The 24,021-nt window shown below is 49.1% G+C and overlaps 1 protein-coding gene across 4 annotated transcripts in view; it reads right to left on the reverse strand.

The window, feature by feature from the left end:
* The window catches only part of CCDC120 (coiled-coil domain containing 120), a 104,540-nt gene that overhangs the window by 50,924 nt on the left and 29,595 nt on the right, over positions 1–24,021 (reverse strand). The window contains exon 1 of one of the 4 annotated variants that reach the window (XM_063936081.1): positions 7,532–7,555. The exons of 1 other annotated variant lie outside the window; for it this stretch is intronic. The gene's annotated coding sequence lies outside the window, so the exon portion shown is untranslated. Of the gene's footprint in view, positions 1–2,330; positions 2,421–7,531; positions 7,556–24,021 lie in introns of those variants that run through there. 2 more of the 4 variants (XM_063936078.1, XM_063936080.1) reach the window with 2 other exon arrangements.

Raw genomic sequence — 24,021 nt, forward strand, 5'->3', positions numbered from 1 at the left:
TGTATGAGACACAGATACAGGGTAACAGGCATATAACACACAGTGTATCAGACACAGATACATGGTAACAGGCATATAACACACAGTGTATCAGACAGATACATGGTAACAGGCATATAACACAGTGTATCAGACACAGATACATGGTAACAGGCATATAACACAGTGTAACAGGCATATAGCACACATTGTATCAGACACAGATACATGGTAACAGGCATATAACACACAGTGTATCAGACACAGATACATGGTAACAGGCATATAACACAGTGTATCAGACACAGATACATGGTAACAGGCATATAACACAGTGTAACAGGCATATAGCACACATTGTATCAGACACAGATACATGGTAACAGGCATATAGCACACAGTGTAACAGGCATATAGCACACAGTGTATCAGACACAGATACATGGTAACAGGCATATAACACACAGTGTATCAGACACAGATACATGGTAACAGGCATATAACACACAGTGTATGAGATACATGATAACAGGCATATAACACACAGTGTATCAGACACAGATACATGGTAACAGGCATATAACACACAGTGTATCAGACACAGATACATGGTAACAGGCATATAACACACAGTGTATCAGACACAGATACATGGTAACAGGCATATAACACAGTGTAACAGGCATATAGCACACATTGTATCAGACACAGATACATGGTAACAGGCATATAGCACACAGTGTATCAGACATAGATGCATGGTAACAGGCATATAGCACACAGTGTATCAGACACAGATACATGGTAACAGGCATATAACACACAGTGTATCAGACACAGATACATGGTAACAGGCATATAACACACAGTGTATCAGACACAGATACATGGTAACAGGCATATAACACACAGTGTATCAGACACAGATACATGGTAACAGGCATATAGCACACAGTGTATCAGACACAGATACATGGTAACAGGCATATAGCACACAGTGTATCAGACACAGATACATGGTAACAGGCATATAACACACAGTGTATCAGACACAGATACATGGTAACAGGCATATAACACACAGTGTATCAGACACAGATACATGGTAACAGGCATATAACACACAGTGTATCAGACACAGATACATGGTAACAGGCATATAGCACACAGTGTATCAGACACAGATACATGGTAACAGGCATATAACACACAGTGTATCAGACACAGATACATGGTAACAGGCATATAACACACAGTGTATCAGACACAGATACATGGTAACAGGCATATAACACACAGTGTATCAGACACAGATACATGGTAACAGGCATATAACACACAGTGTATCAGACACAGATACATGGTAACAGGCATATAACACACAGTGTATCAGACACAGATACATGGTAACAGGCATATAGCACACAGTGTATCAGACACAGATACATGGTAACAGGCATATAACACACAGTGTAACAGCCATATAGCACACAGTGTATCAGACACAGATACATGGTAACAGGCATATAACACACAGTGTATCAGACACAGATACATGGTAACAGGCATATAGCACACAGTGTATCAGACACAGATACATGGTAACAGGCATATAACACACAGTGTAACAGCCATATAGCACACAGTGTATCAGACACAGATACATGGTAACAGGCATATAGCACACAGTGTATCAGACACAGATACATGGTAACAGGCATATAACACACAGTGTATCAGACACAGATACATGGTAACAGGCATATAACACACAGTGTATCAGACACAGATACATGGTAACAGGCATATAGCACACAGTGTATCAGACACAGATACATGGTAACAGGCATATAACACACAGTGTATCACATGGTAACAGGCATATAGCACACAGTGTATCAGACACAGATACATGGTAACAGGCATATAACACACAGTGTATCAGACACAGATACATGGTAACAGGCATATAACACACAGTGTATCAGACACAGATACAAGGTAACAGGCATATAACACACAGTGTATCAGACACAGATACATGGTAACAGGCATATAGCACACAGTGTATCAGACACAGATACATGGTAACAGGCATATAGCACACAGTGTATCAGACACAGATACATGGTAACAGGCATATAACACACAGTGTATCAGACACAGATACATGGTAACAGGCATATAACACACAGTGTATGAGACACAGCACAGCAGGCAGCTGTCACACACAGGCTGGACATACACAGCAGCACACAGCTGTCACACACAGGCTGGACACACACAGCAGCACACAGCAGGCAGCTGTCACACACAGGCTGGACATACACAGCAGCAGAGCTGCCACTGACCTCACCTCTCCGGCCGCAGGTACCAACCTGCACTCTCTGCTCACACAGGAGCTTCCAGCGGATCATACCAACTGCTCCTCCACCCGGGGGGAGCCTCGGCTGCGAGATCAAACCATTCGCTGGAGAGGTTGTGCTGGATCCCCCTCCCCCAGCAGACCTGTCTGTGTGATGGTACAGTCCGACCTCAAGGTTCTGAATTCCAAAAATTCCAGAAACAGGGAACTGACCCCTTCAGTGCCAGAGCCAGACAGACACCCTGGGGATGCACTGCCAGACACAGCCCATGGGCACAGGTGCTTAACCCATTCACTGCCAGACACAGCCCATGGGCACAGGTGCTTAACTCATGCACTGCCAGACACAGCCCATGGGCACAGGTGCTTAACCCATTCACTGCCAGACACAGCCCATGGGCACAGGTGCTTAACTCATGCACTGCCAGACACAGCCCATGGGCACAGGAGCTTAACCCATTCACTGCCAGACACAGCCCATGGGCACAGGTGCTTAACTCATGCACTGCCAGACACAGCCCATGGGCACAGGCGCTTAACCCATTCACTGCCAGACACAGCCCATGGGCACAGGTGCTTAACTCATGCACTGCCAGACACAGCCCATGGGCACAGGTGCTTAACTCATGCACTGCCAGACACAGACCATGGGCACAGGTGCTTAACTCATGCACTGCCAGACACAGCCCATGGGCACAGGTGCTTAACTCATGCACTGCCAGACACAGCCCATGGGTACAAATGCTTAACCCATTCACTGCCAGACACAGCCCATGGGCATAGGTGCTTAACTCATGCACTGCCAGACACAGACCATGGGCACAGGTGCTTAACTCATGCACTGCCAGACACAGCCCATGGGCACAGGTGCTTAACCCATTCACTGCCAGACACAGCCCATGGGCACAGGTGCTTAACCCATGCACTGCCAGACACAGCCCATGGGCACAAGTTCTTAACCCATTCACTGCCAGACACAGACCATGGGCACAGGTGCTTAACCCATGCACTGCCAGACACAGCCCATGGGCACAGGTGCTTAACCCATGCACTGCCAGACACAGACCATGGGCACAGGTGCTTAACCCATTCACTGCCAGGCATAGCCCATGGGCACAGGTGCTTAACCCATGCACTGCCAGACACAGCCCGTGGGCACAGGTGCTTAACTCATTCACTGCCAGACATAGCCCATGGGTACAGGTCCTTAACCCATTCACTGCCAGACACAGCCCATGGGCACAGGTGCTTAACTCATTCACTGCCAGACAGCCCATGGGCACAGGTGCTTAACCCATGCACTGCCAGACACAGCCCGTGGGCACAAGTGCTTAACTCATTCACTGCCAGACACAGCCCATGGGCACAGGTGCTTAACCCATGCACTGACAGACACAGCCCATGGGCACAAGTGCTTAACTCATTCACTGCCAGACACAGCCCATGGGCACAGGTGCTTAACCCATGCACTGACAGACACAGCCCATGGGCACAGGTGCTTAGCCCATTCACTGCCAGAGCCCATAACACAGGTGCTTAACCCATTCACTGCCAGGCAGAGCTCATGAGCCCAGGTATCTAGCCCATTCACTTTCTGAGCCCATGAGCACACGTGCTTAACTCACTCACTGCCAGAGCCCATAGACAAAAGGTGATTAACTCACTCACTGCCAGAGCCCATAGACAAAAGGTGATTAACTCATTCACTGCCAGAGCCCATGCCCAAAGGTGCTCAACCCATTCACTGCCAGGCAGAGCTCATGAGCCCAGGTATCTAGCCCATTCACTTTCTGAGCCCATGAGCACACGTGCTTAACTCACTCACTGCCAGAGCCCATAGACAAAAGGTGATTAACTCACTCACTGCCAGAGCCCATAGACAAAAGGTGATTAACTCATTCACTGCCAGAGCCCATGCCCAAAGGTGCTCAACCCATTCAATGCTAGATCCCAAATCAACTGGTACCTAAACCATTCACTGCCAGAGGCCCAGATACACTTTGCCCATTTATTGCCATAGGTACAGATACTTAACCTATTCACCGGAAACACAGGTACTTATCCCACCTATTGATATACCCCACAATATACCCATTGATATACCCCACAACAGTATCAAGGGGCCCAGATGATGCACTTTCTTATGGTTAGTCAAGCCTCGGTGGCAGCTGGCCACACCCCCTCTGGAGACTGGACACACCCCTAATTATGGGCCCCTACCACTGCAATTCCGCCGGTAGGCCCTACATGCCCCAGTCCGACACTGCACCTAACTCAATTTATTTTTTTAAACAAAGTTTTTATTAGTAGAGCGCAGGGCCGTTTCTAGCCAATTTGGCTCCCAGTGCGAGATTTAAAAATGCGAGATTTAAAAATGCGCCCCCCCCCACATAAAAAAAAACCGCCCCCCATAGATATAAAGAGTAAAAGCAACGGGGCGTGGGCTCCTTAAAATGGGCGTGGCTTTGTTGATGTGGGCGTGGCCTCGTCTGATCTCATCATCACGGCCACCACAGGATTAAAAAAAAAAAAAAAAGTCCCCATTTTACACAGTACGGCAGGCAAGTGTCCCCATTTTACACATTGCGGCAGGCAAGTGTCCCCATTTTACACATTCCGGCAGGTAAGTGTCCCCATTTTACACATTCCGGCAGACAGGTGTCCCTATTTTACACATTAAGGCAGGCAAGAGTCCCCATTTTACACATTCCGGCAGGCACGTGCCCCCATTTTACACATTCCGGCAGACAGGTGTCCCTATTTTACACATTAAGGCAGGCAAGAGTCCCCATTTTACACATTCCGGCAAACTGCGTCCCCATTTTACACAGTACGGCAGGCAAGAGTCCCCATTTTACACATTGCAGCAGGCACGTGCCCCCATTTTACCCAGTACGGCAGGCACGTGCCCCCATTTTACACATTACGGCAGACTGCGTCCCCATTTTACACATTCCGGCAGGCAAGTGTCCCCATTTTACACATTCCGGCAGGCAAGTGTCCCTATTTTACACATTAAGGCAGGCACGTGCCCCCATTTTACACATTCCGGCAGGCTGCGTCCCCATTTTACACAGTACGGCAGGTAGGTGGGGGGGGGGGGGGGGGGGGAGAGGGAGAGAGAGAGAGAGAGAGAGGGGCTGACTTACATTTGAAGCGGTTCTTCCCGCTCTTCAGCCGCCTCTCCCTCGTCTGCGCGGCGTCGCTGCCGGCTGGCTTGGCTCCCCCTTCTCCCTCCTCCCGAGTGCCCAGCTCGGGGGCGGGGTTTCATGGAATGACGCGATTTCGTCGTGACGTCATGACGCAATCGCGTCATTCCACGAAACCCCGCCCCCCGAGCTGGGCACTCGGGGGAGAGGGGAGGGGGGATTCAAAGTCCTCAAGAAGTGCCGCGGCGGGCACCCCGTGCGGTTGCACGGCTCACCCGCCGCAAGAAACGGCACTGGTAGAGCGCACAAGAAATACAAATAACAAAGGGGTCATTCCGAGTTAATCACTCGTTAGAAACTTTTTGCAGCGCTGCGATCAGGTTAAAACTCGGCAAAACTGCCCATGCGTATGAGCCGCAATGCGTAGGCGCATCTATACGGGTGCAAAGTGGATCAGTGCTGGGCGATGGATTTAACGAAGAATCCATTCGCACAGCCGATCGCAAGGTAATTGACAGGAAGAAGGCATTTATGGGTGTCAACTGACCGTTTTCTGGCAGTGGTTGAAATAACGCAGGCGTGTCCAAGCGTTTGCAGGGCGGGTGTCTGACGTCAATTCCGGGACCAAAAAGTCTGAAGTAATCGCAGCGGCTGAGTAAGTCCAGAGCTACTCAGAAACAGCAACAAACTTTTTTGTGCCGTCGGCTGCAAAAGCGTTCGCAAATTTGCAAAGCGAAAATACACTCCCCCATAGGCGGCGACTATCTGATCGCAGCGCTGCAAAAAGTTGCTAGCGAGCGATCAACTCGGAATGACCCCCAAAGCCCAAACATAGGTATGCATGATAATACACATCAGTCAGCAACACAGGGATCCATACGTCTAACAGATCCTAGAAATATAGCAAGTTATCAAAAAGGAAGTAACGCCTGGTCAATCAGAAGATTACACATCTGCGTAACATTGGACAGTATTAATCGGAAAACATCTCCCAATAGCTGTCTAGTACCGTTGGGTAGAACCACTCGTGTAACTGCCGTCAAGGGGGTAAATTTACTAAGGTTCTAAAAATGAAAAGTGGTGAGGTTGCCCATAGCAACCAATCAAATTCTGTCTATCATTTTCTAGGATGCAATAGAGAAATTATAGACAGAATTGGGTTGCTATAGGCAACATCACCACTTTTCATTTTTAGAACCTTTAGTAAAATTGCCTCAAATAATCAATATACCCAACCCAAATCTCAAAGAACTTTCCCACCAAACTCATTTCCAAAACGTATATATTTTTTAGAACGCTGGTACTGAGAGTGTTAACGCGCGAGGGGCTTTTGGCTGGAGATGACACTGGGGAGCTGATATCCTGTCTCAGGGATGCGGTGACATCCCCTTATTATGATACTGAACAGTTCTGTAGTGTCATGGACAGGCGAGGGGAGGGGGGGAACAGGAAGGGATATGGGGCTGGCGGAGGAGCAGGTGGGGGCTCTGAATGGATGGAGAAGTCCATTAAAGCTGAAACATGATTCACTAAAAGGTTAATGTAGGTAATCGTCATTCTGCCTGCGTTTCGGCAACGTGTGCCCCGGGTTCTCCAAGCGACACCACTTCTACCAGCAAGGCACAGATCACATCCAGCCTGGTCTTAAGTCAACGATTTCTAGTTATGACTTGCAGCTGTGAGATTCTTATGTACTAAAGAAATGATGGGTTGTAGTGTTCACTGTACAGGATGCACAGGGGGAGATGTGTCAAAGCTTTGTGAGCGATAAAGTGGGGACGTTACCCATAGCAACCAATCCACCTAAATAATAGAAGTCCTCAGCAGCTTCTCCTCTCTGGGCTTCTCCTGTAGTAAAATGTCCGTAAGTGTGGTGTAAATACTCCCAGGGCCACAAGTGTGTTACACACATTCTACTGCCCCCCTGTTCACATTATGCCACACAGATACCCATTTCAAATTATGCCACAGTGCCCCCCAAGCTGGTGATGTAGCCATGGGTGGGTTCCCCCACATGGGTGTCGGAACAATGGCATACCTCCCAACATGACCATCTCCAGGAGGGACAGAATGCTCTGCTTCCGGACTTCCCTCTTAATCTATGCTTGCCATCACCTGTGGTGAAACACCTTTCTTATCCAGTAACCTGTTCCACACAGGTGCCAGCAATCATGCATTAAGAGGAAAGTCCAGAAGCAGAGCATTCTGTCCCTCCTGGAGGGGGTCATGTTGGGAGGTATGCAATGGGAGCGTCCATACACTATACCAGGCCTGGCCAACCTGTGGCTCTCCGGACGTTGTGAAACTACACATCCCAGCATACCCTGCCACAGTGTTAGCATTCCCTGATAGCAAAACTGTCGCAAAGCATTATGGAACTTGTAGTTTTACAACAGCTGGAGAGCCACAGGTTGGCCAGGCCTGCATTATACGATGTATGGGTAGGATGCTAATTACACTGAATTAAATCGGCAGAACGACAGTCGTGGATGGCCAACCTATGCCATCACGCCCATTTTCACACTTTCAGGGATCCGATGACTTGATTTGTGGTGAGTTGTATTATCATGGCATAGCCCACCATAGGGGGTCATTCCGAGTTGTTCGCTCGTTGCCGATTTTCGCAACGGAGCGGTTAATGCGAAAATGCGCATGCGCATGGTACGCAGTGCGCATGCGCTAAGTATTTCAGCTCAAAACTTAGTAGATTTACTCACGGCAGAACAAAGAATTTCCATCGTTGAAGTGATCGGAGTGTGATTGACAGGAAGTGGGTGTTTCTGGGCGGAAACTCAGCGTTTTCACGGCGTTTGCGGAAAAACGCAAGCGTGTCAGGGAAAACCGCGGGAGTGTCTGGAGAAACGGGGGAGTGGCTGGCCGAACGCAGGGCGTGTTTGTGACGTCAAACCAGGAACGAAACTGACTGAACTGATCGCTAATCGTGAGTAGGTCCGGAGCTACTCAGAAACTGCTAAGAATTATTTATTCGCAATTCTGCTAATCTTTCGTTCGCAATTCTGCTAAGCAAAGATACACTCCCAGAGGGCGGCGGCCTAGCGTGTGCAATGCTGCTAAAATCTGCTAGCGAGCGAACAACTCGGAATCACCCCCATTGACCGATGAGCTACAGAATCCCACAGCTGGAGGTGGGGCCACCTCACTATTGTCTGAAGGGCTCATTTTAAAGTAGATTTGCCCAAAATGGTTTTGCTAATCATGCAAACACAATTAATGCCCGTTAGTCTGTTATGAAATGTCACGTTTGAAGGTGAGTTGATCATTGACACCGTCATAAGCATGTGTGTACTGCACTTCCTGTGTGAGTGGTTCTGCATCATTTTTTTTATGACAAAGAACCTGACGGAAGGCTTGTAAATGCCTGCTGGGATACCAACAGTAAAATACCTACTGGTCCTAACAATCAACAATACCAAGTAGCCGAAACCGCAGGGAGCTATCTCCTTCCTTATTTCCCTAGCCAAGCATAACGCTTGCAGCAATCAAACTTCCAGCCGCCGAACACTTTGATGTCCTTCACCGAGAAGCCCAATGAAGCAGCAGATGTTGCAGTGCCAACTCGGGAGGAATGTGTACCAACTTTCTTGTACGCTAGGCAGCGGCAGCAATACAGCGCTTAGGCGCCCAACCAAATTGGCATTTAGTCAAAAGACTGTCTTTTTTATGTACCAGCCAAGCACCTGCGTTCTTAATGCCAAATAAACAGTCAAGAAAAGCACCAGGCAGGCCCAAGTGTCACTACAGGCCTCCAATGTAACCCAGCGACCAGTATCTAACTGGTGAGACTCAGAGTGCTGGGATCTTGCAGGGTATGGAACCCTCGCTTACAAAAACATAACGGAAAGGCACAGCCTACGCCACTAGCTCACAGACCGCCGCGCCCAGTGCCCCGTTTAAAGCACTGGCAAACGCTAGTTGGAACAGAAGAGAAGACCCCTGCAATGCAGACAGGCAGCAATTTGATATCTACGGCCCGTGGCTTGTCCTCAGGGGCACGTAACGCCATTACCCAGACTTTAAGAGCCTTTGCCATTCAAAAACTCTTGGTAATATCAGACTGGTTAGTATGGTGGCCAATCCTGGGATTGGGATTTTGGCCAAAAATTGGCGTTGGATTCAATCCTGGGATTGGGGCTTCCAATACCGGGGATTTCGGGATTAGGAACCCCATTCGTTTTTTCAATGCCGGGCAGCGTTGCGTGTCTTTGGGAGGGTCAGACGCTGCCCGGCTCCCCCTTCTCACCTCCACCTGCCCCTGGCTGTGCGCACTGCGCAGCGTGACATGAAGTCAGAGGTCACGCTGACTTCACGGAGGACACACATTGAAAAGGAACCAATCCCAAGTGTCCCGGGAATCCCCGGGATTGATAATTTTTCAATCCCGATTCCCGTGACAGGAAGAGGCCGTTTGTGGGTGGCAACTGACCGTTTACTTGGAGTGTCAGGAAAAACGCAGGAGAGCTCAAGCGTTTTCAGGGAGGGTGTCTGACGTCAGCTCCGGCCCCGATCAGCAGGATTCATTCACACTGGTAGAGTAAGTCCTGGGCTGCGCAGAGACTGCACAAACTGATTTTTGAGCAGCTCTGCAACACATGCGGTCGCACACTTGCACGGCGATTTTGCCCTCCCCCTGGAGGCGGCGACTATCTGATCGCAGGAAAAAAAAATGCAGCCCAGCGATCAGATCTGAATTAGGCCCCAGGTCCTAAACCAACTCTGAATAAATATGGACTGCGCATCAATGATAGAGTATCCGGCACGACAATGGCCCTCATTCCGAGTTGATCGCTCGCTGCCGATTTTCGCAGCGTAGCGATCAGGCTAAAAATCGGCATTTCTGCACATGCTCATGGTACGCTGCGCGCATGCGCTAAGTATTTTCACACAAAACTTAGTAGATTTACACAAGCTCGAGCGACGCTTTTCAGTCGCTCGAGTGTTCGTTGTTTGATTGACAGGGAGTGGGTGTTTCTGGGCGGCAACTCAGCGTTTTCAGGGAGTGTACTAAAAAACGCAGGCGTGCCAGGAAAAAAACGCAGGAGTGGCTGGAGAAACGGGGGAGTGGCTGGCCGAACGCAGGGCGTGTTTGTGACATCAAACCAGGAACTAAACAGACCGAGGTGATCGCAATCTGTGAGTAGGTCTGGAGCTACTCAGAAACTGCAAATAATTATTTAGTAGCAATTCTGCTAACCTTTCGTTCGCACTTCTGCTATGCTAAGATACACTCCCAGAGGGCGGTGGCCTAGCGTTTGCACGGCTGCTAAAATCAGCTAGCGAGCGATACACTCGGAATGAGGGACAATAATAGGGAAGAGCTCAAACAAAAGGAGATTCCTGGTTAAACCCTACTGCACCCTCTCTACAGGCCACGGAACCGCACTTCAGACACCATTGTAACTGGCCCCAATCTGTACAAAATCCCATGAACCTAAAGAAATCAGGATACAGAGGCAGGAGGCGAAAGTTGGATTCAACGTTGCTCTTACCCATCAGGGCCCCGACTCCTTCACAATGGTCAATGCGTCATCAAAACATTGGTACCCTAAGTGGCACAATCCCGCTGGAATCATGACTGCAGAGGGAATGCTGAGTCAGGTACAATGACCCGAGCGCCTTTTTTGGGGGGACTACAGCAAATCCACCAGCGAAGGCAAGGTAAAAAGCTCAATCATGCACCCCAGCCACACTTCCAGCTTTATGGGAGCTGGCGCGTTACTCAGAACCACTGCCCCCTGGCAGGGCTGGCAACAGAAATCTTGGGGCCCGGTACAGTGATATCTCTGGGGCCCCCTCAGATTATATATATATATATATATATATAAACTTGCTCTGGTGCCCTCAGTATCACACTAAACAGAGACAGTGTTACTTACATACATCCACACTTCTGCGGCACTCAGGAGAAAAGGACAGTAAGGCAGGTCTCCTGGTCAACATTTCAATGATCAGCTCATTTTCGTAAGGACAAAGAACAAACAATAACTCACCATATTTAAAGTGTTCTCCCTCACCATTTTAGCGCCTCCTGATGACATCACCAAGGTGCAAAGTTGCACCCATCACCATAGTTACATTGTGCAGCTTCAATATGCAACAATAAAGTATATATATATTAAAGTGCAACAGAGTTTGCTGCGCTATATAAGAAACAGTTTTTTTCTATATAAATATATTTATACACATATATAAATATGTATACCTCTCCTTCCTCCCTCACAGTCTGTGTCTCCCAGCTCCCTCACTTCATCCCAAAGCCCTCACCAATATACTCTTACCCTGGGGAGAGACTCACTCACACCCCACCAGAAGAGGCTGGCACAGGGAACAGGAATCCTGGCCAGCGGTGCTGCTGCGATGTCCCGTAACTGCCTGTAACAGTGGGGCCCCTCTGATCCTTGGGGCCCGGTACAGGTGTCCCCTTTGACCCCCCCTGTCGCCGGCCCTGCCCCCTGGCCCTCCCGGCAGGCACACTACCAACTGCACAGGCACACTCTTTAGCTGGGTAGGTCCCAGTGCCTGTTGTAATAAAAGAAGCACCTACAATATGATAAACTAGACTCGGAGGGCCGCCCTTGCTACGGAGAGTGCAGTATCGCAGGAGCACCTCAACGTCCTTACACACAAAATCCATAATGTCTACGCCTTCCTGTCTCCTCCTAAACTCAGCACACGTACCCCAGATAGTGCCCCTACCTGTGATTCAAACATACCCGTTTTAAGGTAACCTGCTTAAAGCACATACATCCCGTTCAACTAATTGACATAGGATTCAGGGCCGTAACTAGGGGGGGAGCAGGCTTGCACAGGGGTAGCGTCTAGATTCTCACCCTTGCACAGGGTGCAGACTCGCACAGGGCTCTGTTGACGCTGCTATCTGGTCGACAGTGTGCCTGGAATGGTACGTTGAAGCCAGTATCGCTGTTGCAGTACTGCCTCGAGAATCTTTGGATGCTGCGGGTGTGCACCCTGCAGGCTGTACAGGACGCTCTGGGCAGTGCCATACTTCCCAATGCTGGTGCAGCAGTGATAGGATTTCTATGTAGCCCATACCACCTTTGCCCTGTATGTTTGGAATAGGCTGGGGTGCCGCAACAACAGACCCAGCCACCAATAAAGCAGCAGGGGACTAAACCACAGGACTAAATTTATTATTATTATTATTATTTATTAACAGTTTCTTTTATAGCGCAGCAAATTCCATTGCACTTTACAATTGGACACAATGATAAAACGAAACTAGGTACTAAACAAACAGTCATAGAGGTAGGAAGGCCCTGCTCGCAAGCAGGGCTGGATTAAGCCTCCAGGGGGCCCGGAGCATTTAAGACAGGAGGGCCCCTCCCCCTCATGTCAGCACCGCACTCCCTTAGCTGTGCCTACTCCCCCTGTGGCAGGTACTATATATATATATATATATATATATATATAGAGGAGGTATCCTTCCCCACCTGTGGCTCAGGTGTTTGCAGCGAAGGAAATGAGGCGGCACTCCATGGACTTATGCAAAAAGGTTATTTGTATTTAAAACATAGTGACATCAAAATAGCATCGTGTCAATCAAAACAAAAGCATAAGCATAAGTCCATGGAGTGCCGCCTCATTTCCTTCGCTGCAAACACCTGAGCCACAGGTGGGGAAGGATACCTCCTCTGCATTACTACTAGGAGAGCACCCTGGCATTTACACATTGATTCTTGAGTGCCGGATATTTCTTGCTGCATATATATATATATATATATATATATATATTTATTCTATTATTCTAATAATGACATACGCTCACCCCTATGCTCAATGTTTCCCCACCTCGTAAATATTGAATGTTTAGCCATCCCTTAAATATTTAATGACCCCTCCATCACATATTTAATAATATATTTAACACCCCTAATAAAATATATTTAATGATTCTCCCCCCCAGCTCCCCTCCCCTCCTCAGATAATTACTCACTGATCCCTGAGGCGGTGACAGTCGGGCAGCTTCAGAGCCTGTCAAGCAGCAGTAGCGTCTAGTAGTTTCAGTTCATCTACAGGACCTTTCCCATAATTCCCTGGGCCCACGTCTCCGCCCAGCAGTCTCCCAGTCCCGCTCCTCGTTTCCTTCTTGGGGTATGAGACGTCATGATGTCTCATACCCCAGTGTCAGCTGCGCAGACGCAGCGCTGTCTTATACTCACACACTGGCGCGGCACAGATTCTATTGCAGCGCAGCTGCCACAGTTGGGGATGATTCTATTTCTCTCTAGGCTCCGCCACGGGAAGCAGCTCACCCAGCAGCTGCCGCTGGAAGTGCTGCTGCTGGCGGTGGAGCCTAGAGAAGTAGAATCATCTGTGGACAGCAGCTCCGGCCGGGGGGGCCGCCTTCGAAAGAGGGGCCCGGGGTACTTACCCCCTGGGCCCCCCTCTTATTCCGGCACTGCTCGAAGGCTTGCAATCTATAGGGAAATAGGCATTGATACACAAGGAAAGGGATTATCTATTGCATATTTGTCCACTGTATTGCAAAGGTTCTAGGTGGGTTGCATGATATCACATAACAGCAATGATGAACCCTGGTCAGAAAGAAGGGAAAGTGAATAAAGAGAAAATATGTGGAAGATATGTGCGGACTGTACAGTGGGGATATAATCATATAGAAAAACGAAATGCTCCCCTGCAGAAGTCCAGCAGACACAGAGGCCTAGGGATGGCCATCGACCATCGATGCTTAACAACCATATATGGTTTGCCATGATGGTTTATAGTTTTGCCATCGATGGCTGTGAGGTGGTGATGTTTTTTTGTTTTACGCTTTTTTTCTTGGTTACGGGGGCATAGAGCTTAGCCATACCGGCGGTCCTTTAAACCACGTATCGGAGTGAAGATTAAGATGTCGCAACATAAACAAAATTGCGCATTCCGCTGTCATGGCTTTCTCAAGGCGCCATCCTTCTGAAGACATTGCCGGAAGGATGGCTCTTCTAACAGCAAGAGTTGGCGGTTATCAGCACGCTGTATAGCACGGTGAAATAGTGTCTTATTGCCCCTCTCGGCCAATTAACCCGTGTGCACCACACCCCCTGCACTGACTGGCCGTCTGCCAAGAGAAATCATGGGCCCCAGTACAACAACTACCTGGGCCCCCCTTGCCCCCCCCTGGAGTGGGTGTGACCACAGCATGCTGGGGGCATAGCGACACCTCTTTGGGGGCGTGTCTAGCACATGAGAAGCATTCACTAACAGGAGCATCATGACATGCCTCCCAGCCAGGGCAGTAGAGCGCCTGACTTGGCCCAGGTACTTTTCATGGGGCAAGGCCTAATCACAGAAGGCGCGGACCTGGGCCCCCACTGGGCCCCTCCATCAGACGTGGGCCCAGGTAATTTGTACCCTCCCCCCCCACCCCCCTTTCTTGATGCCACTGCTGACTGGCCCACTCTACAGGAGGTTTCAGACGCTCCTGACAGAATGACCTGCTTTCTGGCCCTTGTCATAGAAAGTGTTTCCATACATTAGGGGCCTATTTACTAGTGATGAGCACCGGAAATTTTTCGGGTTTTGTGTTTTGGTTTTGGGTTCGGTTCCGCGGCCGTGTTTTGGGTTCGAACGCGTTTTGGCAAAACCTCACCGAATTTTTTTTGTCGGATTCGGGTGTGTTTTGGATTCGGGTGTTTTTTTCAAAAAACCCTAAAAAACAGCTTAAATCAGTGGTTCCCAAACTTTTTGGAATCACGGCGCCCTACAGCATCAGATTTTTTTTCACGGCACTTCCAGCACAAAAGCTTCTTATTGGAACATTTAGAAAGAAATATTAAATAAAGTAAATTGTGTTTTTGTGTCATCCATAAATTAAATTGTGTGGTGAGGGACAGGAATTGCTTCTGTTTGGCCACATATTTTATGATTGGCAGCCACAAGAACTGGTTTTGCTTATTACATTGACCATAAATAATTTTAATTGGTCCTGGACCACCAAATCATGGCACCCCTGCAAGTGTCCCAAGGCACCCCAGGGTGCCTAGGCACACAGTTTGGGAACCACTGGCTTAAATCATAGAATTTGGGGGTCATTTTGATCCCAAAGTATTATTAACCTCAATAACCATAATTTCCACTCATTTTCAGTCTATTCTGAACACCTCACACCTCACAATATTATTTTTAGTCCTAAAATTTGCACCGAGGTCGCTGGATGACTAAGCTCAGCGACCCAAGTGGCCGACACAAACACCTGGCCCATCTAGGAGTGGCACTGCAGTGTCACGCAAGATGGCCCTTCAAAAAACTACTCCCCAAACAGCACATGACGCAAAGAAGAAAAAACAGAGGCGCAATGAGGTAGCTGTGTGAGTAAGCTAAGCGACCCTAGTGGCCGACACAAACACCTGGCCCATCTAGGAGTGGCACTGCAGTGTCACGCAGGATGGCCCTTCCAAAAAACACCCCCCAAACAGCACATGACGCAAAGAAAAAAATAGGCGCAATGAGGTAGCTGTGTGACTAAGCTAAGCGACCCTAGTGGCCGACACAAACACCTGGCCCATCTAGGAGTAGCACTGCAGTGTCACGCAGGATGGCCCTTCAAAAAACTACTCCCCAAATAGCACATGACGCAAAGAAGAAAAAAAAGATGCGCAATGAGGTAGCTGTGTGACTAAGATAAGCGACCCTAGTGGCCGACACAAACACCTGGCCCATCTAGGAGTGGCACTGCAGTGTCACGCAGGATGGCCCTTCCAAAAAACACCCCCCAAACAGCACATGACGCAAAGAAAAAAAGAGGCGCAATGAGGTAGCTGTGTGACTAAGATAAGCGACCCAAGTGGCCGACACAAACACCTGGCCCATCTAGGAGTGGCACTGCAGTGTCACGCAGGATGGCCCTTCCAAAAAACACCCCCCAAACAGCACATGACGCAAAGAAAAAAAGAGGCGCAATGAGGTAGCTGTGTGACTAAGATAAGCGACCCAAGTGGCCGACACAAACACCTGGCCCATCTAGGAGTGGCACTGCAGTGTCACGCAGGATGGCCCTTCCAAAAACTACTCCCCAAACAGCACATGACGCAAAGAAGAAAAAAAAGAGGCGCAATGAGGTAGCTGTGTGAGTAAGCTAAGCGACCCTAGTGGTCGACACAAACACCTGGCCCATCTAGGAGTGGCACTGCAGTGTCACGCAGGATGGCCCTTCCAAAAAACACCCCCCAAACAGCACATGACGCAAAGAAAAAAAGAGGCGCAATGAGGTAGCTGTGTGACTAAGCTAAGCGACCCTAGTGGCCGACACAAACACCTGGCCCATCTAGGAGTGGCACTGCAGTGTCACGCAGGATGGCCCTTCAAAAAACACTCCCCAAACAGCACATGACGCAAAGAAGAAAAAAAAGATGCGCAATGAGGTAGCTGTGTGACTAAGATAAGCGACCCAAGTGGCCGACACAAACACCTGGCCCATCTAGGAGTGGCACTGCAGTGTCACGCAGGATGGCCCTTCCAAAAACTACTCCCCAAACAGCACATGACGCAAAGAAAAATGAAAGAAAAAAGAGGTGCAAGATGGAATTGTCCTTGGGCCCTCCCACCCACCCTTATGTTGTATAAACAGGACATGCACACTTTAACCAACCCATCATTTCAGTGACAGGGTCTGCCACACGACTGTGACTGAAATGACGGGTTGGTTTGGACCCCCACCAAAAAAGAAGCAATTAATCTCTCCTTGCACAAACTGGCTCTACAGAGGCAAGATGTCCACCTCATCATCATCCTCCGATATATCACCCCTCCTCACAGATTATCAATTCGTCCCCACTGGAATCCACCATCTCAGCTCCCTGTGTACTTTGTGGAGGCAATTGCTGCTGGTGAATGTCTCCACGGAGGAATTGATTATAATTCATTTTAATGAACATCATCTTCTCCACATTTTCTGGATGTAACCTCGTACGCCGATTGCTGACAAGGTGAGCGGCGGCACTAAACACTCTTTCGGAGTACACACTTGTGGGAGGGCAACTTAGGTAGAATAAAGCCAGTTTGTGCAAGGGCCTCCAAATTGCCTCTTTTTCCTGCCAGTATAAGTACGGACTGTCTGACGTGCCTACTTGGATGCGGTCACTCATATAATCCTCCACCATTCTTTCAATGGGGAGAGAATCATATGCAGTGACAGTAGACGACATGTCCGTAATCATTGTCAGGTCCTTCAGTCCGGACCAGATGTCAGCATCAGCAGTCGCTCCAGACTGCCCTGCATCACCGCCAGCGGGTGGGCTCGGAATTCTGAGCCTTTTCCTCGCACCCCCAGTTGCGGGAGAATGTGAAGGAGGAGATGTTGACAGGTCGCATTCCGCTTGACTTGACAATTTTGTCACCAGCAGTTCTTTGAACCCCAGCAGACTTGTGTCTGCCGGAAAGAGAGATCCAAGGTAGGTTTTAAATCTAGGATCGAGCACGGTGGCCAAAATGTAGTGCTCTGATTTCAACAGATTGACCACCCGTGAATCCTTGTTAAGCGAATTAAGGGCTCCATCCACAAGTCCCACATGCCTAGCGGAATCGCTCTGTGTTAGCTCCTCCTTCAATGTCTCCAGCTTCTTCTGCAAAAGCCTGATGAGGGGAATGACCTGACTCAGGCTGGCAGTGTCTGAACTGACTTCACGTGTGGCAAGTTCAAAAGGTTGCAGAACCTTGCACAACGTTGAAATCATTCTCCACTGCGCTTGAGACAGGTGCATTCCACCTCCTATATCGTGCTCAGTTGTATAGGCTTGAATGGCCTTTTGCTGCTCCTCCAACCTCTGAAGCATATAGAGGGTTGAATTCCACCTCGTTACCACTTCTTGCTTCAGATGATGGCAGGGCAGGTTCAGGCGTTTTTGGTGGTGCTCCAGTCTTCTGTACGTGGTGCCTGTACGCCGAAAGTGTCCCGCAATTCTTCTGGCCACCGACAGCATCTCTTGCACGCCCCTCTCGTTTTTTAAATAATTCTGCACCACCAAATTCAAGGTATGTGCAAAACATGGGACGTGCTGGAATTTGCCCAGATGTAATGCACACACAATATTGCTGGCGTTGTCCGATGCCACAAATCCACAGGAGAGTCCAATTGGGGTAAGCCATTCCGCGATGATCTTCCTCAGTTGCCGTAAGAGGTTTTCAGCTGTGTGCGTATTCTGGAAAGCGGTGATACAAAGCGTAGCCTGCCTAGGAAAGAGTTGGCGTTTGCGAGATGCTGCTACTGGTGCCGCCGCTGCTGTTCTTGCGGCGGGAGTCCATACATCTACCCAGTGGGCTGTCACAGTCATATAGTCCTGACCCTGCCCTGCTCCACTTGTCCACATGTCCGTGGTTAAGTGGACATTGGGTACAACTGCATTTTTTAGGACACTGGTGAGTCTTTTTCTGAGGTCTGTGTACATTTTCGGTATTGCCTGCCTAGAGAAATGGAACCTAAATGGTATTTGGTACCGGGGACACAGTACCTCCAACAAGTCTCTAGTTGGCTCTGCAGTAATGATGGATACCGGAACCACGTTTCTCACCGCCCAGGATGCCAAGGCCTCAGTTATCCGCTTTGCAGCAGGATGACTGCTGTGATATTTCATCTTCCTCGCAAAGGACTGTTGGACAGTCAATTGCTTGGTGGAAGTAGTAAAAGTGGTCTTACGACTTCCCCTCTGGGATGACCATCGACTCCCAGCAGTAACAACAGCAGCGCCAGCAGCAGTAGGCGTTACACGCAAGGATGCATCGGAGGAATCCCAGGCAGGAGAGGACTCGTCAGAATTGCCAGTGACATGGCCTGCAGGACTATTGGCATTCCTGGGTAAGGAGGAAATTGACACTGAGGGAGTTGGTGGGGTGGTTTGCGTGAGCTTGGTTACAAGAGGAAGGGATTTACTGGTCAGTGGACTGCTTCCGCTGTCGCCCAAAGTTTTTGAACTTGTCACTGACTTATGATGAATGCGCTGCAGGTGACGTATAAGGGAGGATGTTCCGAGGTGGTTAACGTCCTTACCCCTACTTATTACAGCTTGACAAAGGCAACACATGGCTTGACAAATGTTGTCCGCATTTCTGTTGAAATACTTCCACACCGAAGAGCTGATTTTTTTGGTATTTTCACCAGGCATGTCAATGGCCCTATTCCTCCCACGGACAACAGGTGTCTCCCCGGGTGCCTGACTTAAACAAACCACCTCACCATCAGAATCCTCCTGGTCAATTTCCTCCCCAGCGCCAGCAACACCCATATCCTCCTCATCCTGGTGTACTTCAACACTGACATCTTCAATCTGACTATCAGGAACTGGACTGCGGGTGCTCCTTCCAGCACTTGCAGGGGGCGTGCAAATGGTGGGAGGCGCATGCTCTTCACGTCCAGTGTTGGGAAGGTCAGGCATCGCAAACGACACAATTGGACTCTCCTTGTGGATTTGTGATTTCGAAGAACGCACAGTTCTTTGCTGTGCTTTTGCCAGCTTGAGTCTTTTCATTTTTCTAGCGAGAGGCTGAGTGCTTCCATCCTCATGTGAAGCTGAACCACTAGCCATGAACATAGGCCAGGGCCTCAGCCGTTCCTTGCCACTCCGTGTGGTAAATGGCATATTGGCAAGTTTACGCTTCTCCGACGACAATTTTATTTTAGATTTTTGAGTCATTTTTTTACTGATATTTGGTGTTTTGGATTTTACATGCTCTGTACTATGACATTGGGCATCGGCCTTGGCAGACGACGTTGATGGCATTTCATCGTCTCGGCCATGACTAGTGGCAGCAGCTTCAGCACGAGGTGGAAGTCGATCTTGATCTTTCCCTATTTTTGGAACCTCAACATTTTTGTTCTCCATATTTTAATAGGCACAACTAAAAGGCACCTCAGGTAAACAATGGAGATGGATGGATACTAGTATACTTATGGATGGACGAGCGACTGCCGACACAGAGGTAGCTACAGCCGTGGACTACCGTACTGCGTCTGCTGCTAATATAGACTGGATGATAATGATATAAAAAATATATATATATCACTACTGCAGCCGGACAGGTATATATTATATAATGACGGACCTGCTGGACACTGTCAGCACTGCAGACTCCTAAAGTAAGTGTCAGATTGTGTTTTGGCTGTGTCCCCGGAGGGGGCGCTAGTGGGTCAGTGGAGGTAGCTGGGAGAAAACGAGGAGGCTGGATAACGTTCCTGCGCATGAGCGCAATGATATTTATTAGCAGATGATATAAACAGAATGGCAGCAGAAATAATAATAACAAATGGAAATGTCAATCACACAGCGTAATAGCTGAAAGTCTATGGCAACAGGATGACAGATGACTGGAGAAATAATAACCGGTAATATGATAAACAGAAGAACAGGTGCTTGCAGAGATGATTCTGGTTTGGAAACCAGTGCAGGTTTTAAACATGAAACTTGTCAGTGAGAAGTTGAATGGCAAACCTGGTAGCAGAGGCAGGAGTCTGACTATCCACAGTGCAGGTGGTGAAGCACTGACAGCAGCAAGCTGTATCACAGGTGGAGGAATGGAACACACCTGGAGTCAGTCTCAACTGCAAGGCTGAAGCACACAAGGTGGTGATGAGTGTGAAGCCTGTTTGAAGATTGCAGGTATTGCTGGGCCTTGAAGTTCCACGGAGCTGTGCAGAGTAACCAGGAGTACAAGTCTTTAAGCAGAGAGCCAGGAACACGGAAGGAACAGGAACAGATCCTTTCACATGGGTCGCAGGAGTGACACAAAGTCCAGGATGCCTGCAGACTGATCCTGCAGTCTCTTATGTACCCCTTGGTGCACAGGCATTGGATGAGTGAGGGAAAGTGGGTGCGGCCAAGCACCGGATTGGCCGCTGTATGCTGGTTGTTGTGAACTGTCATGGCGGCGCCCATGCCGCGGCCTAGCGGGAACGCGGCGTGCTACACGCCCGCTGCCCCAGGAGCGCCCCCAGGCCCGCGATGGCGTCCAGAGGCAGGGACACGGACGACAGGCGACCGCAGGGAGCCAGGTCGGAGACCGCAACGGCGGACGGATGTCAGCTTGGTGGGTCGATTCCTGACAGTACCCCCCCCTTTAAGGGTGGACACCGAACACCCACGTGGCTTGGATGGATGAGTGCTGTGGAAGACACGGACCAACCTTGGAGCATGGACATCCGATGAATTTACCCAACTTCTTTCCTCTGGGCCATAACCGGACCAATCGACCAGGTACTGGAGACGTCCATACCGGCAACGAGAGTCCAGAATTTTGCCAATCTCGAATTCCACGCCCCGCTGAGTTCGAATTTTGGGGCCAACTGGAAGAGCACTCTGAAAACGGTTCAGGACTAGAGGTCTGAGGAGAGAAACATGAAAAGCGTTAGGTATTCGAAGAGAAGGTGGTAACTTCAGTTTATAGGCCACAGGGTTGATGACTCTTTCGACAGGGAAAGGACCAATGAAACGGGGTGCAAACTTCATGGACGGAACCCTAAGACGGAGGTTACGGGTTGACAGCCAAACCTTGTCCCCAGGTTTCAGGTTAGGAACCGCACGTCTCTTGCGGTCGGCAAAGTACTTGTACCGGCTGGAGGCCTTTTTGAGAGACACGTGAATCTTTCTCCAAATTAATGAGAACTGAGTCAGAGCAGTAGTGGCAGCAGGAACATCCATATGAGGGAGTTCTTGGAAGTCTGGAACACGGGGATGTTGCCCATATACTGCGAAGAATGGTGTTGTTTCAGTAGCAGTATGATAGCGGAAGTTGTGGGCAAACTCGGCCCATGGGAGCAGATCGAACCAGTCATCCTGGGAAGATGAAACATACAATCTTAAAAACGTCTCAAGTTCTTGATTAACCCTCTCTGTCTGCCCATTCGTCTGAGGATGGTACGATGATGAAAACTTCAGCTTGACTTGCATGGCAGAACAGAGGGCCCTCCAAAACCTCGCTACAAACTGTACCCCCCGGTCGGATATTATTTCCGAGGGTAAACCATGTAAGCGGAAAATCTCCCGTAGGAAGATTTGGGCAAGTTTCGGGGCAGAAGGGAGACCCTGGAGAGGAACAAAATGAGCCATCTTGGTGAATCTGTCCACTACAACCCAGATGGTATTGTATCCCTGAGAAGGAGGAAGGTCGGTGATAAAATCCATGGACAGGTGTGACCAGGGACGACTAGGAACAGACAATGGTTGTAACTGACCTGCTGGAGACTGACGAGGAGTCTTATGCTGCACACACTTAGGACAGGATGCCACGAAATCCTTGATGTCAGCCTTCATCTTAGGCCACCAGTACGTCTCAGAGAGAAACTTGAAGGTCTTCAGGACACCAGGATGACCGGTGAACTTGGATTGATGAGCCCAAGATAGCAACTTGGGACGGAGTTCTGGGGAAACAAAAGTCTTACCAGGAGGAGGAGCTGGGGAGACTTGAGATGCAGCGAACACCACTGGACTCAGGATGGAATGAGGCACTGAGTCAGGCGTTTCCTCTTCGGATTCCATAGATCGGGATAAAGCGTCAGCTTTAACATTCTGCGAACCTGGGCGGAAATGAAGCTTAAAATTAAAACGTGAGAAAAACATAGCCCACCTGGACTGGCGAGGATTAAGGCACTGAGCTGCCTTTAAGTATAGCAGGTTTTTATGATCCGTGTAGATGTTGAACGGATGTTTGGCCCCTTCTAGGAGGTATCTCCATTCCTCGAGAGCCAGCTTGATCGCCAATAGTTCTTGATCTCCAACGGAGTAGTTAGCTTCTGCAGGAAGGAATTTGCGAGAATAAAATCCACAAGGGTGGACTTTCCCATCGGTTCCCTTCTGGGAGAGAACAGCTCCAACCCCAACTGTAGAGGCGTCCACCTCCAACTCGAACGGTCTGTTTACATCTGGCTGAGACAGAACTGGGGCAGACATAAAGGCCAGTTTGATCTTCTGGAAGGCTGCTAAGGCTTCTTCTGACCAGTTGGAATGGTTTGCCCCTTTCCGAGTCAGGTTGGTAATAGGAGCGATGAGAGTGGAGAATCCCCGAATAAATTTCCTATAGTAGTTGGCAAAACCCAGGAACCGCTGGATAGACTTGAGAGAATTTGGAATGGACCAATTGGCAATAGCTTCCAATTTTGTCGGGTCCATCTGAAGATCCGATCCGGAAATTATATAACCCAGGAAGGGTATAGAGGGAACTTCAAAGGTGCATTTAGAAAGTTTACCGTAGAGCCGGTTCTCACGAAGACGTCGGAGGACTTCACGGACTTGTAGACGATGAGATGGAAGGTCTTGGGAGAAGATGAGGATATCATCCAAGTAAACAACGAGGTACTTATACAGGACATCACGAAAGATTTCGTTCACAAAGTGTTGGAATACTGCTGGAGCATTACTCAACCCAAACGGCATTACCAGGTATTCGTAATGGCCATCTCGAGTGTTAAAAGCTGTCTTCCACTCGTCACCACTCCGGATTCTGATGAGATTGTAGGCACCGCGGAGATCTAACTTGGTGAAAATGCGGGCTCCTTTAACTCTGTCA

This window comes from Pseudophryne corroboree, chromosome 8 (genome assembly GCF_028390025.1).
Source record: "Pseudophryne corroboree isolate aPseCor3 chromosome 8, aPseCor3.hap2, whole genome shotgun sequence".
NCBI lineage: Eukaryota > Metazoa > Chordata > Amphibia > Anura > Myobatrachidae > Pseudophryne > Pseudophryne corroboree.